The sequence below is a fragment of the Puma concolor genome, chromosome B3 (genome assembly GCF_028749965.1).
Source record: "Puma concolor isolate L17-30 chromosome B3, mPumCon1.1.hap2, whole genome shotgun sequence".
Classification (NCBI taxonomy): Eukaryota; Metazoa; Chordata; class Mammalia; order Carnivora; family Felidae; genus Puma; species Puma concolor.
Window position 1 is genome coordinate 107,280,509 of NC_141672.1, and position 14,291 is coordinate 107,294,799.

The following is a 14,291-nucleotide window of genomic DNA, read 5'->3' on the forward strand; positions in this document are numbered from 1 at the left end:
GTATGTTTTTACTTGGTGAACTTTAGATGGTGTGGTCGACCTACCTTCCCTCATGAACGGTTTCGTAAAACAGTATCCCAGAGATTGGGGGAAACCAAATTCTGAGTGTTACCCTTCCAGAAGCTCTCGAGGCAGCATCCTTTTGGTCTGTTAGAGTTAGAACCCAGCAGGAAAGACCCCATCCAGAAAAGGCTTCCTCCATGATGTGGTCATATATCTGCACATACATAAAGGCTTTTGCAGTGACTGTAGTGGTTCGGGGGGTTTTCCTCAAGTCTTAGCTAAGTCCCTAGCGATGGCACATACACCAACACATAGTGAGTGAATGCACCAAGTGTGCCCTTGTCCCCCAGCAGTGTGACTCGAAAAAGTATTGCTGTAAAGGGTCTTTGTGATTTTCTGCTTTCCCACTTGTCTTGAGCTCTAAACTCCAATACATCTTCGTCATTTTGGACTTGGAAACTGAAAATATCACAGGTTGCTCCTGAAGACTCACAGCAAACGAAAGATTACGAACACTATTAGTTGGCCAAACTTGTGCTGCAGGGCGGAAAAGGACGTTCTCTTGGAAAGCAAACATGGGAGGATGGAAATAAACGGAAACGGATTTGGATGACAGATTATATTTTCATTGAAAAGTATGAAGTGTATCTGTAGCTCTTCTTTCAAGTCCTTTGATCAGGTATTTTCTCTCCACAGAAAGGGTGTGTAAGGCAAAGAAACTCTTTGGGTCTCAAATTCCCCTCGTCTTCACCGCCCCTAGGCTCACCCCTGCCCATCCTCAGCAAGACCAAGAAGGCCTCTCTGCCTCACTGTAGTCCCAGCGGCCTTTCCTGAACCCAGCACCCTTTCACTTTGGGAGCCAGGTCTGGCTTGACCTTTCCTAGCTGCCTAGCCTCGTCAAGTCCCTAAATCTGAGATTCTTCATCAATCAAGTGGAGACGAGAGTCTCACCTAGCTCCTACGATATTACATGGGACTGGAATGCATCACCTTTGTAGTAAAGTACGTAACACAGAACGCAGGACATGCTTGATAACCATTAGCCGCTGCCGCCCTCGTCATGCCACATGTGCTCCAGGGACCACAGCAGAGCAGATTTGATACCGGACTTGGTAAGGCTGGGGCAATGCTAAACTTTGCTCCAGATGGTGATGGTTATTAATTCCTTTCTGAGATACCGCTTGCCAGAACCTGTACTAACATGCCTTCCGAGTGTTACTTCAGCTTCGCATCGGTCCCTGCTTTATTTACACAAAACCCGAGGCTCAGAGAATCCATGAAACTACACACGGTCCCATAGCTCACAAGGAGGGGGTCCTGGCTTCAGATTCGGGCCTGTGTGACTCCAGAGCCCTGTTTGGATTCTTCCACTTGTTTTAGATGCTTTAGGGCAGAAGAAGATCAGCTGCCAGACGTAGCTAGAAACAGACGAAGCCGCAAATACGGTTGGGGAAGGAGGAGACGGGGAAGGTGTATGCGGGGTCAGCTCTCTGGCCGACACGACCCCTAGTGAGTGGTTTACTGCCTAACTTCCTGGTTTTCAGGGATCAGCTGAAATAATTAATGAGGCATTAATTATTCAACTTATTCACCAATTCAAAGAATTATCACCCGATCTTTCTGATAGCGGGGAACACCCTGTCTCCACATGGCACTCACCTTGGGTCTGTTCCAATGTGATAATCCCGGAACACGCCACCCCTGTGAGGTCAGGAGAAAAATGAGGGCTCTTCAGTGTGGACACACCGAGGCTGAAAGCCAGTATGGTCACTGCTTAGAAAACCACGAAGTACAGAGAAATAGTTCAAGATTCATACCCTAAATTCCATTAACAGGCCCGGATTTCAGAATGAGAAGTTGGAAAATGTGCCTTGTTCAGGTAAAGCAAGGTGGCTCTCCACAGAAAAAGGGCTACAAGTAAGAAATAAGCATCTCCCAAAAATGTTTAAAGTTACGGTGAGAGTTGTGCAAACCGTTGCTTTCTGGACACAGTCTGAGCTTTTTGAGGCTGGCATTGAAGAGAACAATTCCTCTACTTATTACTGCTCCTGGAGATGTCCTTAGCAGAAAGAAAATCTAATTTTTGAGTATGCTGGTATGTATCCTCCAGAGTTTAATACTTTGGGCCTGATTTTTTTTTTCCCCCTCCAGGGGGGAAAAAAAGGTTTTTTAATTGAACAAACATTTGCGTGCATGTTAGCCATTTTTTCGACTTGTCAACACTATTTGTAGATGTGATTTTGTTTTAAAATCTGCAGTCAGATGTACATACAGGGGGAGGAAAAAAGTCTGAATTCTCCAATCAAAACAAAAAGTCCCGGGGTGTTCAGGGAGCCATCATTTCCAGAATTGGAGACGGGGGGTTTTGGGAAAATATTCGAGATGTCAGGCAGTGCAAGAAGTGTACCTTCCATTATGTATACTTTTTGACATTGAGGGTTTTCAGAGCTCTGTTCCTCCAACAGATGTCATAAATTTTGTGTGTCAAACAATGAATGAAGCTATGTTGAGGGCCCGCTAATAGGAATGCAACTTTTGCGGAATTTTTGACAAATGGGCATCGACCTGGAGGATAAGACCGGTGCCTGCCGCCTGTGAGAGTTTTATTTCCATCTGTTATCAAGGCCGTGGAGAACAAAGAGTCAAGTCACAGCCTTATCAGGGCCTGCCAAGGCTGATGCCCTAACCGCAATGCTGATTCAGAGCCGGAAGGAGGCCTAGAGAGGTTCATTGGCTTGGTCAAGGCCGCTCAGCTGCTTGAGTTCAATCCCATGGAGTTCAGCTCTCCCGCAGCGCCTGGAAAGCAAATGGGCAAAGCTCTGAAACCCGCCCCACCGCTCACTGTGTGAGCTCGGTTAATTTCACCATTTGAGCAGTCGTTTCTTCATCCTTAAGGGAGAGGGTTTGTTCCTTCACATGCTTCTGCACTTCCCCAGGAGCCTGGGAACTAACCAAGGTGGATTGTGATGATGCTCCCGCCACCTCCAGTCCCATCTCTGCTCCTCAGCTGGAGCCCCTTTCCTCCTTCCTTGGGGTCCTTAGGAAAACGGAAAATACCTTCTTTCCTTTTGGAGTGAAAACCTCCAGGACCATTCCCCTGGAGGCCACTCGTTGCAGTGAATCAGCACCTCACACCGAAGAGCCATTCAAAATGCGTTTCTTGACTGGACAAATGGCCAGACACAAACGCTCAAGTAACAGTTACAGAGTCATTAACCATCTATGCACAGAAGGTTAAGAATGTTTTGGTTTTTTTTAATTTTTTTGATGTTTATTTTTGGGAGAAAGAGATGCAAAGCGCTAGCACGGGAGGGGCAGAGAGACAGAAAGGGAGACACAGAATCTGAAGCAGGCTTCAGGCTCTGAGTTGTCAGCACAGAGCCTCACACAGGGCTCGAACTCAAGAGCTGTGAGACCATGACCTGAGCCGAAGTTGGACACTTAACTGACTGAGCCACCCAGGCACCCCGGTAAAAAATGCTTCAAAGCAATAAATTGAGATTTCATTTTTTAAGCAAAAACACTGGCCTTTGAAAGTCAGTTTTTTGTTGCTGGCTTCTCAAACTGCATTTGGATGTGCTAGTGAGTAGGAAAGCAGTGGGAATACTGCCCCTGGTTCGTTCTTGAGGAGCCGCTGGGCAGGACCGCTTGGGAATCCACATCTCCAGAGGAAAGCTGGTGATGGCAAAACAAGTGGTGTGTGGTGGGCGGGGCAGGGGGGGTTGCAGAGCAGGATTGTCGGTCCTGTCTCCCAAGGGGCCTCCTGGGTCTGTCTGAGCCAAAGTTCCTCTGGGTGTATGTTGCATGGGGTTGGGGGGGGGGGGGGATGGGGGGGGAAGAAGGAAGCACACTGCATCCTGGTGAGTCCTGATCTGTTTTCAACTCTGGAGGTACTCTGGATTTGCAATGCTGCCTTTCCACTGGAATTCTTATTTCTTAGACTCCTAAATCGGATATTAAACTCTCGGGTACATGCAGTAGAATAGTATAGCCCTGTGGCCTTCCAATGAGCCAGGTTTGATCGGCTGACTACATTCTGCATCAGCAGCCCCACACTCTACCCTGCCCCATGCCCACTTGCTCTGTGAAAACCATGTTTCACACTAAAACAGTTTGCCAAAGAACTGCTTGAATCATGTTGTGGTCAAGGACACCATTATCTGAAGCGAGCCCTGTCACTATCCCAAAAGGGTTTAGTACCGGTGCTAAAAAGCCCAGAGAGTGTGTTAGAAATGTGAGCCAGCACATGGGCAGTAGGGTTTTTCATTTTTGTTCTTAATTAAGGTGGGTGATGGTTTCATAGGGACTCCTATGTCGTACCTCTCAGAACCCAGCTGAGAAGTGATGAATTAGTGGTTTATTCAGCTTGAAGACTGCCTTTCCCATGATTTGTCTTCTTCCTGTTTTCACCAAGTACTCCTTTCCAGAGTACTCCAGAATTGTCTGGCTTAGCACCTTCCCAAGAAATTAAAAACGAAAAAGAACAATTTGTCTAGGAATAGAAATATAAGAAACGTAAAGAAAATGTGCCTCAGTGAAGTGTTTCTAGACTCAAATCCTGGCAAAACTGTTCAGGCAAAACATCTCTTCAGTTACTAATTCCATACTTGAAAGCTTCTGTCTGTTTCTGGCTTGTGATCTCTCTTCCCTCTCCGGTTACAATTTTTTACTACTCCAATCTCTTGTTTTGTTCACTTTCCCTTAAACACAGAAAGGACTTCCATATTGTCCTCTAGTATCTAGAGAATATATGGAAATTAAGATTATACATGATTTAGCCTATAGAACGAAGAAATTCCATTTTCACCTAAGAAGCATGCACATTATTTTAGGAACTATATAGGTTGGGGTTTGTAGGACGATAAGGAAAAAGCATAAAATAGACTTCTTGCCCTCAGTGTCTACAGAAGAAGTGCACAGACTTGGAAAAATGGGAGGATATGGGGGCACCTGGGTGGCTCAGTTGGTTAAGTGTCCGACTCTTGATTTCAGCTCAGGTCGTGGTCTCGCAGTTCCTGAGATAGAGCCCCATTCGATCTCTCTCTCTCTCTCTCTCTCTCTCTCTCACACACACACACACACACACACACACACAAACATTTAAAAATAAATAATGGGCACCTGGGTGGCTCAATTAAGCATCCAACTTCAGCTCGGGTCATGATGTCATGGTTTGTACACTTTGTGAGTTCGAGCCCTGTCAGTGCAGAACCTGCTCGTCTCCCTCCCTCTCTCTCTGCCCCTCCCCCACATGCCCACACGCGCTCTCTCTCTCTCTCTCTCAAAAATAAATAAACATTAAAAAATAAATAAAAACAGTAGGATTTGGTTGCATGGAAAATTGAGAGTAAATGTTATAGGAGTGCATTGAAAACACAGGCATCATGCCTCCTTCCTGAAAGATTGCTAACCACCTGAAACCGGTGGAAAAGGCCCTCCTGGGCGTGCTGCATCGTTTTCTCAGAAGTACTCCAGTTACAGGCAGTTCACGATTCACCCTTACCTTTCAAACCTTAGAAACGAGACCTCTGCTCCTTTATAAAATGCTTTGGTTTTGCTCTTTACTCAGGCCACCAAGTTTTTTTTCATTGTAGTTTTGTTCTGCCAGATTTTAACTGAAAAATTCTCCCTTCTTACCCACCTTCTTATTCTTTGTCTTAGGCTATTTTAACTCGTTTTAAATTATTACATTTTTGGGGTCTTACCACAGCTTTGCTTTTATCCTAGAGCATCTCTCAATCTTTGCATAGACTCTTAGAGACTATAAACTCAGCTTTCTATGCCAGTAAGGAAATTTGCAGGGAGCCTTTGATTTGTGGATAAGCAAATGGATGGGAGATGCCATGAACACTCCATTCTCCCCTGGGACCATTCCCCAGTGCTCTTTCTTGTGGCCTTTAGAGAAGATAGCAACCTGACCTGCTGGGGTTGCCAGACTTCAGCCTTCCTAATAGGTTAGGGGCCCTGGGGGTCTCCGGATAATTCATTTTCCAGCTTTCATGCAAAGATGAAAAGTGAGGTGGTGTATGTGAGAAATTTGAGTTTCACTGTGTATTGATAGGAACTCTTCTTTTGCTTTTCTAGTTTTGGTTCCTACCCCCAAACGATAAGCACTATGGATAAATATGGCATAATTAAATTTGGATGACAAAGACTCTAACCTGAAGAATTAGCCCCAATTTGTATAACAGGGATAGATACTTACTATGTAGTTAAAGGAATATGTAAATTTCATGCAGCAATTTGCAAGTTCAAATGAAAAGCTCTGCCGGATTTGGAGACCAGGTTGTGAAGTAAATAAGCCAAAATGTATTCATAAGGTCCAAACCACAATATAATTGTATACCCTGTGAGTTTTTCATTTGTTACATGTTATTAAAACTATAGAAAAAATCAGCAAAGGAAAAGTCACTCATAATCTCACCTCCATTTTTAAAAATAATATTTTCGTATGTTTTACCTGTGTATATATTTAGGGCTTTTTCTTCAAAACTTTATATTATTTATTCAAAAAATGTTGCATAGGTATCTTTCTATGTTGCTAACCTAGCCTTTATGATATTACTAATATGATTTTCCATCTGGTTAGTGTGCCATGATGTATTATTCTCCTATTTTTGATCATTTGGAATGTTTTTGATTTTTTTTTTTTTTTTTTTTTTTGCTTTCATAACTAGAACTGGTAGAGATTCATTGTGATTTGGATATTTCCCATTATCCCATTGTGATAGGATATTTCCCATATATAGGACGTGGAAACAGACACTTAAAAAAAACAACAACAAACAAAGCTATTTCTTTTTAAGTGCAGGCATACCCTAAATATAATGTTAAGCTGTTTGTTTTTTTAACTATGTAGTGATTCCTGCTCTAGCCAGGACTAGACAGCCCTTTTGAGTTCCAGCCTTTGGGTTCTTAAAAAAGAAACAAAACAAACGCTTCCCAAACTGGTTAAAATAGAGGTTTTTAAGAAATCCAGCTCTACATGTTATCTCTGTTTCTCCCCAATCTCCACAGACCAACAAAAACACAGAAACTTGGATTTTAAGCAGTGCTTTTACAGCACTTACCCTCTCCTATACCCCGGTCTAGACCCAGAATTGATAAAAGTGAATAATGGGTGTGTGGGCCCAGAGGCCCTGTCCAGGGCCATTCTTGCCTCAGTTTTAGGAAGACCCTTCATCACTGGTAATGAACAGTGACAGAGGGTAGCAGCAGCAAGAAGTTAACTTAAGCTACACTACAGAGAACCCAGCCTAGGACAGCAGTTACAATCTCAGGCTTTGGAGTTAGAGCAGAATTTGAAAGCCATCTCGGGTTGTGTGACTTTGAGTAAGCTACTTAACATCTCTATCTGCAAAATGGGGGTGACACTAACAGTAACTGCATTAAGGTGATGACTAAATATGATAATGCATGTCAAGTTTTCAGTAGAGTGCCTGATACCAAAAAACTCCATGATGGACAACTTCTTTTGTTGTATTAGTATCTCTTAAATACACCTGAGTCTTGTGTCCTTGTGGTCAGCCCTTATAGCCATTCTCCTCAGGCTTCAAAGAAAAGGCTGCCCTTGTCCCTTCCATACTTACCTATGAGGCGCCTCTGATGTTCATCAGGATGGTACAGGGCCAGATAGTTCAGTGGGATCTTCCCTCTGACATCACAAGGAGGCAAGGATTCACGTCCCTTCAGGACTCAAAGCCAGGGTTGGTAAATAGTGTAAAGAGCCCCTCTCCAGTGAGGAGGAGAAGGGCCTGAGTAGACCCTCAGTGACCAAGGGAATGACCAACCATCGCCAGCTTTCCAGGGAGTCACCTCTTCCGTGGCATCCAAAATTGTGTACCCGGTTCCTGTGTCTTCACCAGAGCATGATGGGGGTTTGCCTGCAGGGTTTGGTTTCCTGGGGACTTCCCAATAACACTGTGAAAACCCAGCTTGCCTCGTTGCTGATCTTATTCCCCCGAACACTGGAAGGTTACCTAGGCCACACGAAAGTTTTCTTCAGACCATAAAGTACTCTCATCCTCCTCTGGTGGATGTAAGGTCCACCTACATCCATGTAAGGTCCTGCTTCTTGGTGTCCTCTGTTGGGTTGTGGCTCCTGCCTTCTGTGTCTTTAGCCTTGAAAGAATGGGTTGGCAGGAGGAATAGGCTATTCTCAGTTGGAGCAGATCCTAGATACGCTGGAGGAGGCAGGAGCCCATGCTTCTTAACTGTGACTTTTGTCTAGAGAGGTGTGGGGTGTGGGGCAGGGTGCAGGGACCCAGCCAGCACCAGGAACTAAAGCCAAGCACCTGTTCTGTGCTTTTGGGTCCGGTTGGCTAGGGTATCTGACACTAGGGAACATCTTTTCTTTCACACTCCATTGTCTGGGGCTTCAGTTACATTCTTGACTCAGAGCCCAGGAATGGGGAGAACAAGTACTCCAAAATCCTTAGAGCAGTGACTCACTAAAGTTTTCGGCCTCCCCACCTCCCTAACAATGAGGCATACCACTGGTCTTCCAAGTGAAGGGTGTTACCACCACTTCCAAATAGCTGGGGGAGTGTCTCTTGGCTTCAGAGCTGGTGTTAAGATGGGTCCTATAAGCATGGGCACTGAGGGCATCAGCAAAAGAAGCGCACCCAAAAGAAAGGAAAAAAAAGGTAGAATTTAATATTTTATATCTCTCCCAAAAAAGCATTGATGCAGTCATCATTGGAAAAATTTGAATATCCTTGGTCTATTGCCACTTATTTTATTTTTAAAAAAAAATTTTTTTTCAACGTTTATTTATTTTTGGGACAGAGAGAGACAGAGCATGAACGGGGGAGGGGCAGAGAGAGAGGGAGACACAGAATCAGAAACAGGCTCCAGGCTCTGAGCCATCAGCCCAGAGCCCGACGCGGGGCTCGAACTCACAGACGGTGAGATCGTGACCTGGCTGAAGTCGGACGCTTAACCGACTGTGCCACCCAGGCGCCCCATATTGCCACTTATTTTATAGTGATATTTTATTTTGAATTATAAATGTGTGAACGGTATCTGAAGCCAACTACGTATCTCACCAATGCCATGGCCCACCATCACGAGGAGCTGGGTTCCTCTCCAAGCTTCTCACCTGTGCCTTTGACTCTCCTGAGGACCCCATCCCACCTTCCCCCAATGCACGTTCACACACACCCATACCCAGAGTCGTCATCACTACCCACATGGGGCAAATGCCAACCACAGTTACATCTTATGTGTTATGTTTCACGTGTTTTTGTGAGTCTGCACCACTGATAAAACCTGTTCTATCCCTGGAGTTCTCCCCAGCTAACAACTGGGAAATTTGAGGCAAGTTACTTGGGCTCTGTGAATTTCACTTTCCTCTTCTGTGAAAGCCTGTCCTTTGTGGTTGTGTTAAAGAATGAAAGGTCAAATTTGTCCAGGCCTGGTCCATGGCAGGCTATCAGGAAATAGTAGGGTTGTTAATGCCCTTTCTTCACCCCTGGCCCATTCTGAAAGGAAGACAGAGCAGGCCCCTTCTCTAAGAGAACCAACACCATCCACCATCCTGTGTCAGTCTCAGGGACCTTATAGGGAAACTTCACCCTTTGAAGTAGCTTCCTGAGTCTCCTGCACCCACCACCCCAAATCTTTTTTTTTAATGTTTATTTATTTTTGAGAGAGAGACAGAGTGTGGATCGGGTAGGGGCAGAGAGAGAGGGAGACACAGAATCCAAAGCAGGCTCCAGACTCTGTCAGTACGGAACCCAATGCGGGGCTCGAACTCACGAACCGTTGAGATCATGACCTGAGCCGAAGTTGGACGCTTAACCAACTGAGCCACCAAAGCCCCCCTCACCACCCCAAACTTTTAAAGGGGCAGAGCATCTCTGGAGAGAGGCTGATTCAAAGGGTGGTACTGTCACCATTTTCTGAAGTCAATGCCTATATTTTTATTTTAGTGTCAACCATCCAGTGGAGACCAGATGAGTGGGTCTAAGGAGCCCTAGGCTGAGGATTCCTCAGAGAGCAAGCCCATCTAGGAAGGGGAGAGCCAGCACTGAGCCTTCGTGAGTTTCAGCAAGCTGTGCACTTCCCAGGAAGGCCCTTTCCCAGGCCCCTGTGGCTGTGAAACCCAAGGGGAGGAAGGTGGGGGAAAGTTATACAATAGATTTCCCACTTTTAAATGAGCACAGGAATCACCTGGAATCTTGTCAAAGTGCAGATTCTGACTGTGGTCTGGGGCAGGCTAGAGGATCTGTATTTCTCACCAGCTCCAGGTGATGCCAGCATGGCTGGTCTGTGGACCACAGTTGGAAGAGCAGGGCTCCGAGGTGTGGCTTGGAATGTGACATTGGCATCACTCAGAAAGGCTGTAGATGTCATGTGGGTGGTGAGAAGAAAACAGAAAACAACTCATTCAGCTCAGAAGTCACAGTCCGGGAAGGGAGGATGCGATGCCCACACCATGCTCAGACCCTCACACCAGCCTAGGCCCCGAAGGTGAGGCTGGGGCGCAGGGTGGCGGGGGGAGGCTTCCACAAGACTACCTTGAAAAAGAAGGATTTCCTCGTGAGGAGATTGGGACATCTTAGGAAGGGGACGTGAACATGAGGTAGCCCAAACCCACCAAGGCCTATATTCCAGCCCTCCCAGGACCACAGCAGGGCTTTGAGGGAGCTAAAGCACAAGCCGGGACTAGGGTGAGGCAACTGAGAGGCCCTGGGTGCAAGATATAAGGAGGTGCTCATTCTCAAGGTCATGCAGCACTTGAGTGTGAGGCTGCCTTGACCTTTATACCCTCGAGGTCTCACTCACCTCACGCTAGTCCCAGCCCTGCTAAGGCAGGTACTAGTCACGCTCTGGTTTCCCACTTTGATATTCCATCTGGGACAGCCAGCTAGACCCTCCATGCCTCCTGCCTCTGGTTTTCCTCAAGAAAATAAGATAAGAACTAAGTGAAGTGAGGAAGAAAGTCACTTGCAATAAACATCTTTGGAATTTATTTATCTTGGAATTTCTGGCACCTAACCCAAGACCTAGCACGAAGTAGGTGTTCAACACGTGCTTTGTTCAATGAATGGTTGGATACTATTACTAAATAGAAAGGACTTATTTGATTATTTACTAGCAGTTGCCCCTTGATTATTTACTTGATTTTCTTGATTATTTATTTGATTATTTACTAGCAGTTGCCCCTTGTCAAAAGCAGGAACTGTTTTTTTCATTGTCTTTATCTGAAATATAATAGCGGTCAATCAAAGTCTATTTAACTTGATAGAGGTGAAATCCATCCTGTCTGAAGGAAAAGTCAATACTTGTTTTACAAAGTGTCAAATGAGGAACCTTCTTGAAAATACTTTTCTTCTTGAAATTCCTGTATTAATAATTTATTCCTTTAACTTTCTTTTTGCTTACCACTTGTCTTATTTTAAAATACCAGAACCATAGGGAACAGATTACATTAACCAAAAACAAAACATTACCTTCATTATATTTGTGTCCTGGGAATTTTATAAACAAGGCATAGTATCACCTATGGGCCAAATTCAACCCACCACCTATTTCTGTACAACCTGAGAACTGAGAATGTTTTTTAAATTTTTTAATGGCTGAAAAAAATTCACAGGAAGAATGATAGTTCATGATATGTGAAAAGTATATGAGATTCACATGTCGGTGTTTATAGTTTTACTGGAACACTCACATCCCTTCATTGATGTGATGTCTGGGGCCGCTTTTGTGCTACAGCTATGGAGTTGAGTAGTTGTAACAGAGACTCATGTTCCAAAAGTCTAAAATATTTACTATCTGGCTTTTTACAGGACAAGTTTGCTGCCTGTCTGCTCTAAAGGAAGGCTCTTATCCTTATCCCATCAGCTTGTTCCAATAGTTTTTATAAAAATCACTGGATATAATCTAATTTTAGTGAGGAAATGACACTCGTGTGATACGTAGATTCCTAGAAAGTTTTCTGTAAATAGAAATCTTATAAATAAAATCATATTTTTAAAGTTTATTTATTTTTGAGAGAGAGCAAGCAGGGAAGGGGCAGAGAGAGAGAGAATCGCAAGCAGGCTCTGTGCTTTCAGTGCAAAGCCCGATCCGGGGCTCGATCCCACGAATCATGAGATCATGACCTGAGCCAAAATCCAGAGCCGGACACTTAACCAACTGAGCCACCCAGGTGCCCCATAAAATCATATTTTAAAATATTTTTTTATATTTCTACTTAAAATAATTATTTAGGTTTAGAGAAGTGAAAACGTTCTCTCTCTCAGTTTTGATGGTCAGGTTTGTCTGAAGCAGGCATTGCATTACCCCAAAGGCACCTTCTCTTTATCTTGTCTTGTTCCTAATTCTTGGAGCTCAGGCAGTTGGTGCTGGTGCACTTTATCTCAGTCTCAGCTCACTGGAGGCAGACTGTTTGAATTATGATTCAAGCAAGAGAGAGACCTTTCCCGGGGATAGAGAAGGAAGTGATTTACTCCAGGTACTCCCAACAGTATGCCTGGGAAGTCATCTGTCTGCGGCTAAATGGTTTCCATGCTGCAAGGAGTGTGTGTGTGTGTGTGTGTGTGTGTGTGTGTGTGTGTGTGTGTGTGTGTGTTGGAAGGAGGAGGGAGGTGGGGAGGACAGGACAGGAACAAACAAGAATAGGAATTCTAGAATGGGTATTTCTCTCATTGTCTCCCAACCACCCCCCCTTCAAGCTTACCAGAAGAGATGGGATTGTTATTCTGGCCCCCACATCCCCACATGTACTCTCTCCCCATACTTCTATTTTGCAGCCGGTCAACCTCACGGAAAGTGAACTTGGCTTCATTTGGCAGCACAGCGATTTGCAAGTTAGACATCATCTCCCAGTTATGAAAGTTGATGAAGTTTGATCCCAGTCTGAAAGTTGTGATTTCCCCCTGGCCCTCTGGAATTCTAGATTTTCCTGGATTTGCCAGAGGGATTTCGTTGGTCTCACCAGTATGAGCCTTGAAGCTCCATTCTCCCTTCTTACCTTAGAGTGTCACAGCCAAGTACCGTATGAGAACCCACAGGGCGGTAGCAGCATGGGCGCCTTCCAGCCACACTCCGCATTGCTGGTGGGCAAGTTTAAAAGTCAGCTCCACCTTCAGGATGCGAACTGAAGAGACTTAATGGGAAACGGCTTGTTTTCATTCTGCCTGCCTCGGTAAACTTTTCCATCTCCCTGTTTTCATAGTGTAATGTGTTATATGTCGTGAAATACCCTTACACAAAGAATCCCCAATCTTTTCCTGATGTGAAGAAACTTTGAATCTGCCCAGAATCATAAAATCATCGCACTACCATGCTTGCAACACTTCTGACACAAGACGTGTGGGTTTTCCACACTTCAGGCAATTCTCCGACGCTGGCCGGGTGTCCTACAATTCAGTTCAGTTCTGACATTATCTACCTGGAGTTGGCATCAGCTCCCATAGGTGAAGGGCTCAATCCCGCGAGACTGAGCCCACTTAAAGTGCCAATCCTAAGTCCTAGGCTGTTATCTGTACTTCTGACCAACTGGCTAGAAATAGAGCTCCCATGAAAGACCCTCCCATGAAAGAGCTCCCATGAAGAGCTCACAGAAATCAGGGAAGGAGTTAGGTTTTACCAGTTTATGATAAACGACATAGTAAAGGTAATGAGTGAAGAGGCAGAGGAAGAGATGCATAAGACAAGATCCAGAGGGCTCCTGAGGAGGAAGGAGGTGGAGTAGGGCACCATCTCAGCATGTAGGTGTGTTCAACAACACAGAAGTCCCCCAAACCCCAAACCTGGTATTATAGGAATTTTTATGGAGGCTTCATCATGTAGGCATGGTTGATTATTAACTCCATTTCCAGCCCCCTGCCCTCTTCAGAGAAAGGGCTTTGAGGCTGAACGATCCAAGCTTCAGATTATCCTCAGTCTTTCTGGTGACCAGCCCTGATCCAGGATTCCACCAAGAGGTGAATACCGAATACCAAAAAATGCCAAGAGGTATTTTATAGGAGACATTGAAGGAGCTTTGTGACCGGTTTTGGTACCAGCCGAAACCAAAGCATGAGCAGCTATACAGGAGAAAGGAATCAGAAGGGTGCTAGAAATGAGGTGAGGGGCAGGCCAAAATCTTGGGAAGGCTTTTAGCAACCTCCAGCAAGGCCACCTGGTCTGCAGCCCCCATTGGTAGAGGGCCTCTGGCAGATGTACGGTTTTCAAAGGCCCGTGAAAACATATGAGAAAAACAATGAACGGGTCTAAACACAGGAGAAAAGTATAAAATTGAAAGTAAAGCATTTTATTTAAACATCTATAAAACA